Genomic DNA, 12,897 nt, shown 5'->3' with positions numbered 1-12,897 from the left:
TTAAGACCTCCTAATTAATATTTCAAAGCAATTTCATACTAGAAACTTCTAGAATGCAAGTTTTGCAAATTATTCAATTTAGTCCCTAACTTCAAATTGAGCACTTTATGCATAGAATTTCTTCACGAAATTTTCACACAATCATGCAATCATATCATAGACCTAAAAATAATCATAAAATAATTATTTCTCTCTCGGATTTTGTGGTCCCGAAACCTCTGTTCCAACTAGACCCAATTTTGGGCTATTACAAAATTAATGGTTGTTGTCAGATAAACAACTTTTGGAAAGAGAATTTTGGTGGAATTATCAATTAGGGATTAAATTGAAAAGATGATAAATTTATGGTAAAATTTGTAAATTTTGTGAAATAGATCGGCTTCTATTAAAATGTATAAAATCGGCTAGGCTTGAGTAAAGATTAGATTGTATGAATTTCATTTTTCATTCTTAGGGACTAAATTACAAAGGAGTTAAAAGTATAAGGCAAAATGGTAAATTTTCCAAAATTCCATGTTGGATTAAATTGAATGAGAATTGTATTGAAATGAGTTAAATTCATTTGTATAGATCCTTTCAGACCTCGTACAGAGTTAGATTGAGGCAAAGAGAAAATATCGGATTAGTTGCCTCCATATCTACGTACACTTGTCGAGGTAGTGTAATTAAATTGAGTATTTGTATGTTTTAATTAAATCATATGTATGAGATTTGTATAATTGCCATGTATAAATACCGATCGCATATCCGACGATTACCGAGTCCTGTTTGATCCTTAGAATTTCGTAGGATACAAATGACATGTCATTAGGGTTACTGATTTGGTTTGGGTTCTACATGTGTTGTAGACACACCATAGCTCGTATGAGCTTCCCGATTCACAGCTTGTGAAAGCGTACTGATTCATAGCTTGTATAAGCATACATGAATATGAATTGACAGATTACAGTTCAATACACCTCGTGTGTACTACCCGTGTATCCAACGATATTTTAAACGGTTCAACGGGCACAGTTTTGTTACGAGATTATATGAGTTTGATTTGAACTATTACTGGTATTTACATGAAATATGATTATTTGATGAATTCAACCATGTGTGTTGGATCTTGTGATTTTTTCGATTTGAACTATTACTGGTCTTTACATGAAATATGATTATTTGATGAATTCAACCATGTGTGTTGGATCTTGGGATTTTCATGGCTAATATGTTGGTGATCATGTGTTTAGGCTTTTGGCCAAATTGGTTTAGATATGCTATGTTTACTTACCTATTTTATGGATATATGGTAAATTAAATTCTGTGTTATACGAACTTACTAAGCTTAAATGCTTACTCTGTGTTATTTTCCATGTTTTATAGTAATTTAGAAGCTTGTTCCAGTTGGAAGTTGGCCTGAGCTATTTCACACTATCCATCGGTCCTTTTGGTACTTTTAGTAAATTAATTTTGGTTATAATGGATGTATAGGTTTTTTTGGCCATTGTTGGCATATAAATGTTTTGTTTGAGATTAACCATTTATATGACTTGTGTTTGGTATATTTTGATGTGTATATAAGTGACCTTATCATGTTGATGTGTGATTGATATGGTAGAATCAGAAAAAGTAAAATGTGGTTTGAATATGCATAATGAATTTGATCATTTAGGTAAGTTGAGATACTTGGTTGACATGTCTTTAAGTTGTCATTTGAGGTGCCTAAGGGCATATTGGTTGTATGTGGTGATATTTCATGTTTAAGACTTGATTTTGGCTTGTTTTAAATGTTGCAAAAATGTTGAGTTAGGTTGATGTCAAATTGGATGAGAAGTGTGGCTTGAAAATTGGCCTATTTTTGTCCACACGGGTAATGACACGAGCATGTGTCTCAGCTGTGTGTGACACACGGCTAGGTGACACGGCCGTGTGTCCCCTATATCTTCCTAAGAGTGCAAGTCAGTATATTCAGACGGCCTAGCACATAGATGTGTGACATGACCATGTGACCAAAGTCAGAGAATTACGCTAGCATGAACACAGGCTAGGACATGACTGTGTGTACCTATTTCAAATGCCCACTCGGCCTAAGACAGGGGTGTGTCTATTGACCTTGTGAGTCACACGGCTTGGCCACACAATCGTGTGACTCCTACAGCTTTGAAAATTTTTAATGTTTTCTGAAAAAAAATTTAAGTACCCGGTTTAGTCCTGACTTGTTTTTAATGTTTATTTTGGGCCTTGAGGGCTCGCATAAGGGACAATATGTTTGATTTCAATTGGTTTTTGACATGAATGCTATATGATATGAAATGTCTATTTATTTGATCTATAAACTTCGGTAATGCTCCGTAACCCTGTTCTGACGATGGATACGGGTTAGGGGTGTTACATTTAAAATTCGACCATATTTACAAGTAAGTCCTTAGCCATTTTTCTTTGATTTTTATAGATTCTTTTAATCTTGAGGGCTTGATTTAGCTAACCTAAGAATTAATTTTATCAATTAGTGAAGTTTTGATAAGATACCATTATTAAGAATTGGATGATTTAAGTGTTAAATTGATAGAAATTAAACTTAGTTTAAGAAAATGACTAAATTGTAAAGTTTAATTGTTAGTTTTGTACATTAGAGATTGACTTGAATAAAATGGAAAACTTTCATGAGATCAAATTCTAATTCGATGCCCTAAATTGAAAGTTATGCTTATCTTGATTTTAGGGACTAGATTGAATTATTTGTGATATTTGTGAAATTTGGTATTTGATTCTAATTTGGCTGAAATGTGATAATGTTATATGTTTTATGATTATTCATAGCTAACGACAACATCGAATCCTCGAGAGGGAAATGAAAAGAAAAAATCGTTGATTAGTGATGCGTAAAATTTAAGTTTGTACATTTATGATTTATGGCTGTTTTAATTTATTGCATTTCATGTAAATCGTATATGGGAGTTTCAAGTTGAGTATTTAGTGATAAATTAAACTATTGAATTAAGCTTGAATTCAATTATCTTAAATAGAGGACTAAAATGAATAAATTGTAAAATAACATGAATTTCTTGAACTATGATATGTATTATAGGATTTGAGTGAAGAAATACGCTAAATGATATGAATTGACTAAGTTATGTTAATAAATTGAGTTGTGACAGTGAATATGTTTAGTGATGTACTAAATTGTAAATAGAATTGAATACCCTATTAATTAGTTGGCTGAGTTGGATATAGTTAGGATGCCATAGGATTGGATTGAGTATGGGATTACATGCTTATGCCCCAGGATGCATTTCGTGTGCTAGATATGAACTTTGTGCTCCAGAATGTGCTTCGGGCGCCATTATTCACATACATGCTAGTTTACCATATTTTTGATTATCCGGTGATGCACTTCGGTGCTAGTTTGGTGTGTTGGTTGGATGATATAAGTATTCATCCGAGTTTGAGTTGAGTTAATATGGGCTACATATAAGAAGTTAGTAAATGATTCTGATAAGGTAATATTTAATACTATCGAGCTAAACTTTTAGTTATGTGAATTGAAATAAATAAGATATATAGTTATATTGTGATTCTAACTGAAAATGAGTCATGGAGGCTACTAATAAGTCATCAGATTCTAGAGCCGATTCAAAAAGTATGAAACTGGTATGAATTGATTGAATGTTAATGGCTAAATAAGTTGAAACTAGTTATAAATGATGAAATATTGGTAAGGTTGTGTTGGACTTAATATAAGTATGTGTATGATGGTCGTGAAACTAACTAAAAATTCGACTTAAGCCAAGTGCACATATCAAACAGTAGTATAGTTATGGTGAGACCGAAAATATCGTATCCACAAGGACTAAAAGTACTAGTAATTACTATCTTTTTATTATCTAGCTTAAGAATTAAATGATGTTTTTAAACTAAACTAATTTTTTAATTAAACTAAGATTACGACAAAGATGAAAGTTGGAAAATACTTTAGAAAAACCAACGGAGAAGACAATACCCAAGAAAGAATCCACCTAGACTTCACTTATCACCTTTGACTTAGACGATTTATTCACTTGACTTATTTCGTAGAAATCCCTGATTTATGTTATTATCCTTTTCGAGACTAAAAACAATGGACTGTAGGTTGATTAATCGAAATCTCTTTCTAATTAAAACCCCTATTGTCGCATTAACTCGATCTATGTATTCCCTTATTAGATTTGACTCTAATCTGACAGATTTATGTCGTCCTATCTTTAGGATTACATGCAACTCCACTTAATTATGAATGATCTACTCTTAAATAGAGACTTTTCCTCCACTGAATAAGCACATCAAAAACCTGAATTAATATCGTGAATATTAAAGCAATAATTAAAACTCACAATTAAGAATAAGGACAAGTATTTATCATATAAATCAAATAGTAATAAGATTCATCTTAGGTTTCATCTCCCTTAGGTATTTAGGGAGTTTAGTTGATAATATTAATAGAAAACATATCAAAGTTTGGAAAACAACAAAACATAAAGAAACCCAAAGAACTTCTAGGAAATTGGTTGGAAATCTTTAGTCTTGATGTAGATCCTGGCTTCGAGGTGATTCCGATAGCTATTCTGGAGTATTTTCTACCGCCAACTCTGTGTGTCCCCTTAATCCTCTTCTAGGGTGTTTATATAGGCTTTAGAATGCTTCAAAACCCTCAAAAGTGGCCTTTTCCAAGTAGAACTAGACTTGGGCTCGACAGGGACACTGCCGTCTGCCACGCCTGTGTGCAAGTGCTCAACCCGTGTGTAGTTCTGAGTTGGTTTTTAGTCGACGTGGCCATGACACACGAGCATGTGGTCTACCCTTGTGCCTCACACGGGCGTGTGGTTTACCCGTGTGGAAGTGCCTAGGCCGTGTGAAACATTGTTTTAAGCCTAATTTGTTCATTTTTGGCCCATTTCTCGCTCTTTTTGCTATCCTAAGCTCTCCTGAGTATAAAAACATGAAATTAAAGGATTAGGAGCATCAAATTCACTAAAACCAAGGAAAAATCATTCATAAGTATGCCAAGCATGGGGTAAAAAATATGTATAATTTACGGTTTATCAAATATCCCCACATTTAAGCATTTGCTTGTCCTTAAGCCAAATCCTCAACTCACAATCAAAATAAATTCTTCTCAACTTATAATCTCATTAATAATGCTCTAAATAATTCACAAGTAATCATACATTAAAAATTTAACTAAAAGAACATTAAAGTTTCAAATAGTCAAAGTTGATCATTTTAATCATAAAATTATAGGCATCCCCCTTTATCTAAGTAATTATCTTTAATTCCAAATTGACATTGATTGACATCCTCACTAAAAGTTCACTCAAATCACTCAATATGTTTAGGGTTCAATGATTAAGTGATCATTAGTCAAACATGAAAAGTTATTACCATAGGCTTGCATGAAAATCAAATCTCCACCACTGTAAATGAGATGACACACGAATCAAAAGGTCTTTGAAGGGTTGTAATGGGGCTTTGGGTTAAAGGTGTGGATGAAGGCTAAAAAATATGGTTAGAATCAAGATTAAATTGATATCAATTACCTAACTGGAAAAATAACTAACAACAATTGAAAAAACATGAGCTTCTTCTCAGAATATGGAATTAAATACTTAAGCTCAAAAATAAATAATTACTACTAATATGTATGTATGTATGTTTTTTTTATAGAATAAGAACAAGTACAAGTATAAGAGAGAATTAAATGTTTCGAATGAAAGACAATAGTTAGGCAATTAACCAAATCAAATCTCAACAAAAAGGGACTCAATAAATTAGGAAAAATTTTCAACGAATCAAAAAGTATGATATAGGGGTTAAAATTTAGGGTAAATTAAAAAAAAAATAGTTTGTTAAGCTCAAAAGGGTTCACTAAGGGTTAATTATGAGGGTAGGCTTTTTATGGGGAAAATGGATTAAAACCTAAGTGCCTTTATCATTTTTGTATATCAAATCAAAGGTGCGGTCTCGACATGTATAATTAATGCAAGTTCTAGAATAAAAAATCAATGTTGACACACTCATAACCAATAAAATCAGTGAGCAAGAAAGATATATGCTCTAAAAGGCTCAAAATCTGATGAAAATTATGGGTATTTGATGTCAATCCTGTAAATTCAAAACTTTAAGATAATACCTCAATTCAGGGAAACAACCTAGCAATTTTAATTCTCGAAAATTTCAACTTATCATACTCGATTCTCTAATGTCTTAAAGTTTAAACAATCAATGCACAATTACTTATGATTTAATTCAAAACATATCAATAAAAATCATAGATCAATCAAAATTTACTCCAATAATGATATGAGAAAATTATTTGAGAACAAGATAAAAATTTAGGGATTTTTTGATAATCACATAGATAACCTCCCCACACTTAAGATGTACATTGTCCTCAATGTACAAAGATAGTTAATAACAATATAAGCATAACATCAGAAAAGAGGGAGAGAAGCGAAACTATCCTGAATATTTGGATGAGATCCTTGGAGTAGAGAGAGCAAGAATTGTAGAGAAAGCCAAATAAAAGGCATGATTCTGAGGTACTAATAAGAAAATAAACACCATTGTGGGAGAGAATTAATGCATAATTCGATAATAATCATAAAGATAAGCAGAGTTTAAAACATAAAACATAAGTCTTCAAAAATAAATAACTGAAAATAAAAATAAAAATAAAAATAAAAATAAAAATAAAAGGGACTCAAAGGTCCTCATCATCAGAGTCGTGAGCCGGTGGTGCTGGAGAAAAGAGATGGAGGTGGTGGCAAATCTGTCGAAGAGTGGCATCGATGCTGTCGAATCACTCGAAACACTGCTGCTCAAAGTGAGTGAATCACTCGGATAAATCTGTCAAAGTGGCAGCAGGAGGTCGGTGACTCGGTGGTAGTGGTGGGGGTGAGTCTTCGTGAGGGGGAAGGACATCGTCAGTAATGTCATCTGGCTCATCCTGGGCAGCAGAGTAGACGAGTTTGTATTGAGGAGGGTCGACTCCACAGCATTGCTCTATTATCCGCATGTGGATCATGCTGGAAATTCCTTGCAGAGACATCTGGCCGACTAATGTGAGTGTCGATGACATCTCTAGAGTGTCGAAGAGGCCGAAATGTCGAGTGAGGTGAGTTACGTAAGGGCCGAGGCAGATGTTTCCCCTCCTATGGCTATCCGTTTGGTGGCAAAAGGCAAGGGCGATAAAATATGCCAAGTCAAATACATGGCCAGTCGCCATACTCCACAGGAAGTACGCGTCGGTGGTGCTAACTACTCCGGTGCTCTCTCTCCTCCCAGTCAAAGTATGAGCCAATATGGCGTGGATATAGCGTAGTGCTGGAGGGAAAGAAGCCACCTTCAAGCGACTTGTGTCATAAGGAACCGTGTTTGCCGTAAGGTTGATCTAACAGCAAGATAGTGAATAGTGTATGTGACGGTGAAGTTGTAGAAAATTCTATGAATCCATGAACTCTTTCGTGTAGAGGCCCAAAACAGCTCCAAATTCGGGTACACTAATATGCTTGACAAGTCCACCAAGTCTAAAAACGATGGTACCAGCCTCATCATGTGTGTTCATCACGTGCTGTAGGTGGAAAGTAGTGCAAAACTCCAATGTCAGCTCTGAATATTTGGGCTCGATGTTTGCAAAGAATCAATCTCATGGGGTGGTATCAAGATGGAATCGAACGAGGTGAGTAAGTTAGACCTGCTCCAAAGTGGCCCAGTCAATACATCGGCCCACTCCCAATGGTCGTACACGTAGTAGCTGAAACAGGTCATCCTATGAGTTGGAGGAGAATTGAAGCAGTGGGTGGTGAGCTTCAGTCGAGGCGCCTGAGGAGGTTGTGCCAAGACTCTTCCGCTTTTTCGAAGCGGGAACAACAATTTTCTTGCCTCGTGTGTTTGTCATTATAGGCCTACAAAATAATAAAAGTTAAATATCGCCAAATATTGAACCATGAGTCAACAGAAATAAAATTCTAAAGTAATAAAGCTATAATCCTAAAAAGAAGACTCTGTAACACTAATCATAATAAAGACTAGAATAATAGAATAATAAAATAAAAACAAAAAGTATTAAAGAATAAAAATGAAACAAGAACCAATGGAAGTTAGTACTAATACTAATCAACTGGAAATAAAGAAACAAATTAGAGAACTATAATAAAGTAATATAATAATAATAAGAAAAATAATCATAAGAATGCTAAAAAAATAGAATGAAAATTAATAATAATAATGAGGAAAAGAACTAAGTAAAGAAAATAAACTAAAGTTAAAATGGAAGAATGACTAAAAAAAATAACAAAGGAATAAATAAAAATAAATAACTAAAACAGTTGAGGGTAAAAGAGGAAACCCAAAAACAGTGGTCGAGGTGTGCACGGCTATGGACGTAGCTGCTAGTCGGAGTCAGTGCGGTTGTCGATGGTGGTGAGTGTGAGAGGACACGAGCGTGGGGAGGTAGGCCGTGTGGCACGATGTGGGGGCGTGGGGATGTGGCGCGAAGGTGGAAGGGAAAGAAAGAAAGGGAGTTTGGAGAAGAGGGTCAGCTGGTGGTGGAGACGCTGGTCAGAGCTACTGGTGGTCGGGGGGGTTCACAGGCGTGGAGGGAGTTTGGAGGACTGCGACCACTAAAGGGGGAGAATTGGGGAAGAAGACAAGGGGAAAAAATTAGGGTTTGGGAGGGTTTTAACATGGGCCTCACACTATCCTCTTCCATGTCTAGAACAACAAAATCAATTGGGAATATAAATTTATCAATTTTGACAAGCACATCTTCAATAATACCCCTAGGAAATCTGATTGTTTTATCTGCTAATTGAATGCTCATCCTAGTTTGTTTAGGTTTCCCAAGACCTAGTTGTTTAAACATTTTATAGGGCATGACATTAATACTTGCCCCTAAATCAACCAAAGCATTTTTAACGTTTAAACTACCAATTAAGCAAGGAATCGTAAAACTCCCTGGGTCTTTCAATTTGTTGGGAAGCTTATTCTGTAGAATGGTTGAGCAAACTGCGTTTAATCCCACATGCGATGCATCATCCAACTTTCGCTTATTTGCTAAAAGCTCCTTTAAAAATTTAATTGTGTTTGGTATCTGCAAAAGAGCTTCAATAAACGGTAAGTTAATATTTAATTTCTTTAATAATCAAATTGTTCGTTCGGGTGGTCTTTCCTTGTCGCACTGGGGTATAGTACACGAGGTTTATATTCTCTACTTACCAGTCTTTTCTCACTGTGGTCCACTTCATCCTTACCTTTACTTGCCACAAGTCCTTGCCTCGGTTCTGGTTTAGGTTCAACTAACCCTTCTTCATCTCGAATAGTAATCACATTAAGTTGTTCCCTTGGGTTAGTTTCAATATTACTCGGCAAGCTACCTTGTGGTCGTTCGGAAATCAACTTAGCAAGTTGTCCTATTTGAGTTTCGAGCCCTTGAATTGATGCTTGCTAATTTTTAAGAGCTGTCTCGGTGTTTTGGAAACGTGTTTCGAATATCGTGATGAATTTCATTAGCATCTCCTCAAGGTTCGGCTTCTTTTCCTGCTGGTAAGGTGGTTGTTGAAAACTTGGAGGATGTTGTGGTCTTTGATTTCCTGGACCACCCCAAGAGAAATTGTAATGGTTCCTCCAACCTACATTATAAGTGTTACTATACGGGTTATTTTGAGGTCTAAAATTATTATTAGCCATAAGTGGACTTGTTCCTCCTCGGTGGTAGGTTGAAGGATTGATATTCTGTGTTATTTACTCCTCCATTTGAATCACACCTCATCACTGGATGTACCTAAGTAGAACCATACAAACCATCAATCTTTTTTATTTAAAAGTTCTACCTGGTTAGATAGTATAGTAACCGCACCGAGGTTGAAAACCCCAGCAGCTTTCGTTGGCTTCGTTCTCATGACTTGCCATTGATAGTTATTCAGTGAAATCTCTTCAATAAATTCATAAGCCTCTTCAGGTGTTTTGTTGTTCAATGTTCCACTGGCAGCTACATCGATAAGTTGCCTTGTTGAGGGGTTCACACTATTGTAAAACGTCTGAACCTGCAGCCATAGAGGTAAACCATGGTGAGGGCACCTTCTCAATAGGTCTTTGTATCTCTCTGATAAATGCCAAATTATACATATCTATACCCAAATACTTAGCATAGTTATGGATGTTTATTACTAAATTTGTGGATTTTGGTGCTCTTAATCCGGTTATTTCATGTTTTGTACTTAGGAGAGCACCAAGAGTCGAAAGGAGCAAAAAAGAGCTAAAAACCGATAGAAACAGACCAAATCTAGAAGATGACACGGCCTAAGCCTTGTCACACGGGCATCTCACACGCTCGTGGCCTTCGAGGATGTCGACCAAGGTTTTCATGATTCACACGGCCTAGCCACTGAGCCCACATGGCCATGTGCAATTCAATGGACCGAACACGGCCTGGTAATCACGTCATACGGCCGTGACACACGGGCGTGTCCCTTTTTCAAAAAGTTGTATTTTACAAGGAAAAAGGTACTTAGGGAGAAAGAAAGCCAATCAAAAGCCTATATAAACACCCTAAGTGTGACCTAGAAGGGGGGTTGCTCTTCCAGAACTTTTCTGGAATACAGAACTACACGCCAAGAATTACTTGAAGGAAGCTAGACGATCCATCTCAAAAGCTCGAGCTACTCCAAGACTGAAGATCTCTCTCAGAATTCCTTCAGGGGTTTTAGAGTTTTCTTTATGTTTTTTTTATTTTCATACTTTTGTGATATACTCTTATTTTATTATGAACTAAACCCCTTAGACACCTAAGGGGGATAAAACCTATGATGGATCTTGTTATTATTATCTACACTGTATGATAAATACTTGATTTGTTCTTAATTATGTGTTTTTAATGCTTGAGTTAATATTCCGGGTATTAATTCATGATTTGATGTGAGGAGGACTAGACCCTGCCTAAGAGTAGATTTGGCATAATTAAGCGGAGTTGATCGGACGCCTAGAAATAGGGTTAAGAGATTTTACCAGATTAGGGTGAAACCTAATAAGAGGATCCATAGATCGAGTTAATGCAACCCTATAGTGTTAATTAGAGAAAAATCTCGGTTATTCAATCTAGGGATTAGACATTATTAGTCTTGAATAGGGATAATAACTTAACTTAGGGATCTCTATGGGACAAGTCAAGTGAATAAATCGTCCGGTTTAGAGTTAGATAACAAGTGAAATCTAGGTGGATTCCTCCTTGGGTGTCGTCTTTATCAATTGCCTTTCTTCAAGTCTTTTTCCAAATTTTCTCTTTGCTTTAATTAAATCAGTTAATTAGTTTAAATAATTAGTTTAATAAATAAACCCTTTTTATTCTTAGGCTAGATAATAAAAAGATAGTTATTACTAATACTTTTGGTTCCCTTGGGTAGGATATCCCGGTCTTGCCATTACTATACTATTTTCGATAGGTGCGCTTGCCTTTTCGTCGTGATAATAGTTAGTCTAGGTTTGATCTTTAGTATAAATATTTATTACTTGTTACGAATCACGCGATCAAGTTTTTGGCACCGTTTCCAGGGAACTGAAATATTAAGAACACTAATTTTTTATTACTTTAGCCATTTATTTTTCTTGCAAATTTTATTTTATTTTATTTATTAATTTACTTTTCTCTTTCTCTTGGCAGATTTTTATAGTTTATGGCTAGAAGAAACCCGTCAAGACCACTACTTTTTGACCAAAAAATCGATCGTACAATTTGTAGAAATCAAATAGAGATAAGGCACAGCTTACGATACACGAAAAACGAGCAAGAAGACGAAACTCAACCCCCAACTGAAGAGATGGCTAAAAACCAAAACAATCAACAACCTCTTGCAAGAGGCTAATGAAAATCATGCTCCACGAACTATGTATGACTATGCTAAACCCTCTTTAATAGGAACTGAGTCTAGTATAGTTAGACCTGCTATTGCTGTGAATAATTTTGAACTAAAACCTAACATCATTCAGTTGAAACAGTAGTTTGTTCAGTTTGATGGTTTGCAGCATGAAGATCCCAACACGTGCTTGGCAAATTTTCTTGAATTTTGCGATACATTCAAAATAAATGGCATTTCTGATGATGCCATTCGTCTTCAGTTATTTCCTTTTTCACTAAGAAACAAAGCTAAATAGTGGTTGAACTCGTTACCACGAGGGTCAATTACTACTTGGGAACAAATGACTGAGAAATTTTTACTAAAATATTTTTCGTCGGTTAAAACGACTAAATTGCGTAATGATATCTCTTCTTTTGTGCAGATGGATTTAGAAACACTTTACGATGCATGGGAGAGATACAAGGACTTACTGAGAAGGTGCCCTCACCATGGGTTACTGCTTTGGCTGCAAGTTCAAACGTTCTACAATGGTGTGAATCCCTCGACAAGAAAAATGATTGACGCAGCTGCTGGCTGGACCATTAACAATAAAACACCGGAAGATGCCTATGAATTCATAGAGGAGATGTCACTGAACAACTATCAGTGGCAAGTTATGAGGACAAAGCTAACGAAAACAGCCGGTGTCTATAACATCGATTCAGTCACTATGCTCTCAAATCAGGTAGAACTTCTCAATAAAAAGATTGATAGTTTTCTTGGTTCTATGCAGGTACATCCAGTAATGAGGTGTGACTCAAGCGGAGGAGGTGTGCATACAGAATACCAACCCTTCAATCCTACAACTGAAGAAGAACAAGTCAACTAAATGGGTAACAATAATTTTAGATCTCCAAATAACCCATACAGTAATACCTATAATGCAGATCGGAGGAACCACCCAAATTTCTCCTAGGGTGGTCAAAGGAATCAAAAGCCACAAAATCCTTAGGGTTTTCAACAGCCACCTTATCAACAAGAGAAGAAA

The 12,897-nt window shown here is 35.6% G+C and overlaps 1 non-coding gene across 1 annotated transcript; it reads right to left on the bottom strand.

Annotated features, from left to right (window-relative positions):
• Positions 1 to 12,258: 12,258 nt before the first annotated feature.
• On the bottom strand, positions 12,259 to 12,365 carry LOC121210498 (small nucleolar RNA R71). The gene has a single exon (XR_005905616.1). It is a non-coding gene; the product is annotated as a small nucleolar RNA R71 (small nucleolar RNA).
• Between the last annotated feature and the right edge of the window lie 532 nt (positions 12,366 to 12,897).

This window comes from Gossypium hirsutum, chromosome A11 (assembly GCF_007990345.1).
Source record: "Gossypium hirsutum isolate 1008001.06 chromosome A11, Gossypium_hirsutum_v2.1, whole genome shotgun sequence".
In the NCBI taxonomy this organism is placed as follows: Eukaryota; Viridiplantae; Streptophyta; class Magnoliopsida; order Malvales; family Malvaceae; genus Gossypium; species Gossypium hirsutum.
Note: the sequence above shows the minus strand (reverse complement) of the source record. Positions and strands in the feature narration are given on the sequence as shown.